The sequence below is a fragment of the Diabrotica undecimpunctata genome, chromosome 1, assembly GCF_040954645.1.
Source record: "Diabrotica undecimpunctata isolate CICGRU chromosome 1, icDiaUnde3, whole genome shotgun sequence".
NCBI classification, from domain to species: Eukaryota; Metazoa; Arthropoda; class Insecta; order Coleoptera; family Chrysomelidae; genus Diabrotica; species Diabrotica undecimpunctata.
In genome coordinates, this window is record NC_092803.1 from 121,313,940 (window position 1) to 121,319,939 (window position 6,000).

The 6,000-nt window shown below is 30.1% G+C and overlaps 1 protein-coding gene across 1 annotated transcript in view; it reads right to left on the minus strand.

The window, feature by feature from the left end:
• LOC140431240 (zinc finger MYND domain-containing protein 11) overlaps window positions 1-4,048 on the minus strand; it is a 61,120-nt gene extending 57,072 nt beyond the window's left edge. Inside the window, exon 1 of the mRNA XM_072519176.1 lies at window positions 3,710-4,048. The gene's annotated coding sequence lies outside the window, so the exon portion shown is untranslated. The remainder of the gene's footprint in view (window positions 1-3,709) is intronic.
• Window positions 4,049-6,000: the final 1,952 nt, after the last annotated feature.

Genomic DNA, 6,000 nt, shown 5'->3' on the forward strand with positions numbered 1-6,000 from the left:
AAAAAGTAAAAACCAACAGTAATAATAAAATCCATGCACATTGACTTTAGAATACAATAATTAACATAAAGATGAAGTAATAATCATATGGGAATTTTGTGAAAACATTTGACTCTTGGAGTAAAAGTCTATTTTCTGGATACATCTAGGTTAGGATAGGTTACATTAAATATGAGTGGGCCCTTAACGACTCCTCTACTCGACCTAAGAGGTCTATTATGGCTCATCTCTATGTTAAAGTTGTCGTTTGGAGGGCTCTGGTTGATAAAGCTAAAATGTATCGAGCCTTATTCTATGCAAGTCTAGGCAGTTGGACAGGAAGTGTTCTGACATCTTGTCTTCAGCCTGACAGAATCTGCAATCTTATCAGTTTGATTTTATTCATGTACTCCTTGAGGTGACAGTGTCCTGTTAGGAGACCTACGATAATTTGCAGATCATTCCTATTCATATCTAGTAAAGCTTTAGATCTCTTCTTCGAAAGTTTATGTACAAAAGCCTTTGAATGTTTCAAGACCCATTTGTTTCTACAAGTGGTTACATTTCATCCATCATAGCAAATCTAATATCATTCTTCTGTCTATGTTTCTTGCTATTCCAGGTTCTCAGCCTATGAATGTTTCTTTTGCCTTTCCCCTAGCTAGTAGGTCCGCTTTTTTGTTTCCTTCAATACCGTTATGTTCAGGCACCCAAAGTAAACTTAGATTGTTACTTTTTCTTATCTGAATTAGATTCTGAAGACATTTCCAAATTTTTATAGATATGTCCCTGCAGTTTCTCTTTATTAGTTCCTGCAGGCACATCTCTATAGAACAAATTTCTTCTTGGAAGATTGTGGAATGATTGATTACCTAGGCTTTTACTAAGGCTTAGCCTTGGTTTCCCTCCACATACTCCACCTTCATCGGTTTTAGAGCGATCTGTATACCAGCATAGGATATTATGACCAGATCTGCCATTATGAGATTCATTTTATTTAACTATCATTTGTTGCTTCCTGGTAAGATTATGGTAAAGGACTTTTCAAAATTATTGGATATATCTAACCTTACTGATGCTTTTTAAAAGTGTATTAACATATTCATAGAATATGAATTTGAATGAAATCTGATAAAATATAGGTTTGTAAATGCAAGTAGGTATAATAAATCAAATTCTAAATGGAGCTTTGAAACAAAAATGTTTAATGATATAGTGACAAAAATATCCACAAACAAATTTTATATATAGGATCAATAATATCTCATATAACAGATTAAATAAGAATCTGTTAAAACAACTTTGTAATGATAGGTAAAAGAAAATAGAACAAAAAAAAAACAAATATATTATTATAATAACAAGACCCAAAAGATCAATATTCTGAGAATTCAATGCTGGAGAAGATGTCACTAACATCCATTAACCATGTAACCATTAACAAAGACAAAAATAGATCATACAGGCAATCAAGAAGATCTAATAATAACATACATGTATATAAAATGCTGGAGAGATAATGTGAATAAATCAATTAAGTCAAAGGGACACAGTAACAACTATTAAAGACTTAAAATAGGTCAAATAACATTAATGGAAAAATACCATTGCATAAAAACATTAGGTCACCACTAAAATCTCTCACTTGCCACTAAAGTTATTAATTCTTTTATAAAATAAAAGCATTTGTCTTATAGGAATGTAATGTTTCTTAGACTCTCCATGTAATTTTAAATAAATTTAAACAATAACTCCAGGTGGCAATGAGTTTTTATTATCTACCCATGTCCCAGTTTTCTCCTGATTATTGGAATACCTTAACTAAAATCAGTAAAATGTTTATAATTATACATGTGTGTAGCTGTACTCTTTGTTTGATAAATCATACAGTTATATAGATAAATATACCCCCATTATTCTAGAAAGATTATGTGGGTGCCTAACAAGAACAGTACAAACATTTTAAATATTGAGTAAAGACATTCAGCAGTGTATTTGGTGCACAATGTTAGAAACATACTCTGTTATTGGTGCAGTCCTGACATTAGCAGGTGTTGCGTATGTCTACATATTTGTGAAGTATATTTTGGAAAACAAAGCTAATAGTGAAGTGGTTATTGCAGTGTCAGAAGCACTAGTTACAATTGTCATAGGTATTTTTTATATCTATTCAGCTGTGACTTTATCAAATGTATCACACACAGAACTGGTAAATTTTACTAATACTATAGATGATATACTAATAAGAAATGACACTTTTGACTTTTTCTTTGTCACCAAAAAACCAGATATAACAACAAGTGAAACTATTGCAAATCATGAATATACCCAATTCAATGAAGAAATGGAAGAAAATATAGAAAACTACACAATTGATTTATTTTCTGCTAATATGGAAGAAGAAACACAAACTGCAGAGCATTCCACAAGTACTACTACAACTCAAAAACCAATACAGATTCCAGAAATTAACAAAACTGAACAGTTTGTTAAAAACTATCAAAACTTTATTAAAGAAATGATTAAACATAGAAGGACAAATTCTTCTATACTAAACCAAACTATTGCCAATATGAAGTATGGTCCTCCTATGATAAAAACTTCTAGAGCTATTAAGCTTGAACCTGAAGAAAACAATTGTAACTACAACTTTTTTATTGAAAATGCTTTACTTCTTTTTTCATTTGTACATTGTTTAATAACTTTAATAAAAAATACTATTCAGTGTCGTGAGTGTATTAGAAAGGACAGTAACAATGAAACAACATCAGTGAGTGGCAATAATAGCAATAGTAACAGTGAAGTGCTTAATATTAGTGGTAGTGAAAAAAATGATATGTCAGCTCCAGTGGGTCCCCTTTTTGAGAGCGGAGCTAGTAGAAGTTCACAAACTGGTCCAAACTTGAAGCTATTTGAAGTAAGAGGAACACCAACGAGATCTAATATTGAGGTTAAAAAACAAATTAATTTTTATCAAAATCATAGATTGATTATACAGATTTTGTTAACATGGTTGCTACCTATATTAGGAGTCACAATCTTATATTTTTCAAGTAGAATGGAATACAAATACCCTAATTATGAAGAAAACATTTTATCCAGAGCAAACTTTACTATGACCCCTATGGATGTTAATGCAATTCCACAGGCATATAGTTCAGCAAATGTTTCTTCAGAAGTAGATAGAGTGGTTAACCAAATTTATGATATAGTTAGTGAAGTACAAGAAAAAGTTGATCAAAAAACAACTCACTTTACACCTATGATGACAGACGTAATTTATTTTGTTTCACAAAAGTCAAGAAATGTTACTGATGCTACCAACTTATGTTCAAAACCAAATGTTTTCTTAAAGGTATATTACTTTCTTATATTCATAGTTTGTTATTTTATTGCAATCTTGTATGCTAAGACAACACAAACATTAGCCAAGGAAACAAACTTTGAAAAGGCTCAACAACAAAACATCTGTTTGTTAACATTTACAGTGCTTTGGTTACCTAGCATTTTAGAAATATTTTATCGAATGTTTGTATCTTATGGAGACTCTACAGTTATATCAGATATATTTATGGCTTTAGGAAACTCCAATAGAATTCAAACTATGTTTTCAGATCACACACTCGTAAAAAAGCTTAAGCCAAATTTTGTTAATCCTGTATAAAGTTGTACTAAATATTTTAACAGTCTTATTAAAGTTTTACGAAAAACGTGTAATAAAATTTCTTACTTAATGGATGTTCCTAGTTTATTTATATTAGATATTAACGGCTGTTATGCAAATCAATAATATATATGAAACTAATAAGTTTTAACTTATCGCAAAAGCTATCATCCACACTTTAACTACATTATGTTTATTTTGTGCACGTAGGTATTATAATAAAGTACATCATAAACGTTGAAACACAAAATACAAAAGTAAGATTTTTTGTTTTCACCCCAAAATATTCCGACATTTAAATGTCAACCGTCAATGTCACTGTAGATTATTTTTTCATAGACTCACTGGACTCGGAATGACTCGGACTCACTCACTGACTCATTAATGTGGTACCGGTATGCTGTACCGGTACATTTGTGTAATTACCTTTTTAATACATAGATAGGCGATTTTGTAGAGTTTTAAATTAAACCCTATGTTTAAAATATCTATTTCTTTTTATTTCGTCGTTTTAAAAACTATAGATAATACCCACTTACCTAATTTTTAAAAATATTTATTTACCTACAAAGATAAAAAAGAAATTAAAAATTATGTTTATATGGGATTAAGTCACAATTAAGTGTAATAAAAATTACATTTTATAATTTTTATTTGACGTTTCGATTTCCACAGCGGAAATTGTTTATTAACAATTATTTATAACTTATAAATTATGTATACCTAATTACATAATAATTAATAAATGTTATTTTGAAGAGGAACCTGAATACATGCGAAAACCGAAAAGAATGGTTTTTTGGATAAAAAAAACAATGTTTTTTAAAGGTAGAATGGTGAATAATTTAGGAAAATAGGTAGGTATATAAGTACTAAAACTGGATAGGAATATAAGAAAGAACACTGATGAAAGATCGGTTAATATGATAGGTGCTTATATCTCTGTAGGTATCTTTTCTTTCTTTAGATAGCCTCTTCATAATTTAAGGTTGGTTATCTTTAGAATAAATTGAGTTCAGTGTTCTGCGGTTCTTTTCTATATCAATTTGATTGATATAGAAAAGATGGATTATATCTTCGTTGATTCCGCTTGTACGAGCTGATATACCTATTCGTATTCTAAAAGAAACGTGGAGCTATGTTCCCATCAATATTATTGTTAAAACCGGGTTCTGGTATGTCTATGAGGAGTCCCAATTCTTTTTTGAAACCATCCTGGATCATAAGATTTCTTTTTTTGTTTCACATCTTTGTCATCGGTTTTGCACGCTTGCAATTGTTGTGTGCCACTTTGATAGGATATATTATTATGAATGCAACATTCGAATCCCCGAATCCATGCATGTAGTTTATAATGATCAGCGTTTACGGCTGTTTTTAACATTACGCCAATATTATTGAACTTAGAGGATGTTGCTTCGTATAAGGGTGGTGTAAGTAACAACGACGCAAAGATTTTGTTCCAGTGATGTTCCAAAAATTTCATGTCGGTTCCTTTATTATGCTAGAAGAATACAGAACTCATAAATCTCGGAAATAAAACAATAACTATACCTACGTTTATACCAGTTTATTAACATTGCATACATATTGACACTTTAACATTTAATTTTCAACGGAGTACTGGCTAGTAGTGCGGGTTTCTAAGTTATCTTGAAAGTTAATTAGTTATACCTACTTTATAGAAATATTTAACATTTAGCCGAATGCGGCCTAATATTAGTTGAAATGCGGCCTATTATTAGTCGATTAGTTGAAAAGAAATTTTCGTTTTATTTAAATATTTTAACGTTTAAAGACGCACTAAAACATGCCCTGTTAGACATGCATGCCCTGTTAGACTCTCAACTTGAATCTCAATCGACCACCGGTTGTTTTTATGACCAGCATTCAATAGTGCCAACCTTCCTGTAGACAACTTAATAGTTAAAAATCTCTGTACTTTGTTTCCGGAACTTTTGGACACCTTTTCAACATTTGGTCTCACTGTGCATCGTGTTTGCGATGGTTTTTCAATTCGTTTGTTCATAACTTGCCTTAACGCTGTTGTAACTTGCTGAGAATTAGAAAAAAAATGCGGATATGCGGTCTATGTTATCAATAAAATATACGGACACTAGGAGTGCTTGATATTATATTTTGCAATAATTTGTTTGGTGCGCTTAACAATATATATATATATATATATATATATATATATATATATATATATATATATATATATATATATATATATATATATATATATATATATATATATATATATTGTTATGATATGTAAAATCGAGAAAAATATTGGTTTGTTTAAAAATATTTCAAAGTTCAAAAACATTAAAATAATTCAGATAAGTAGGATA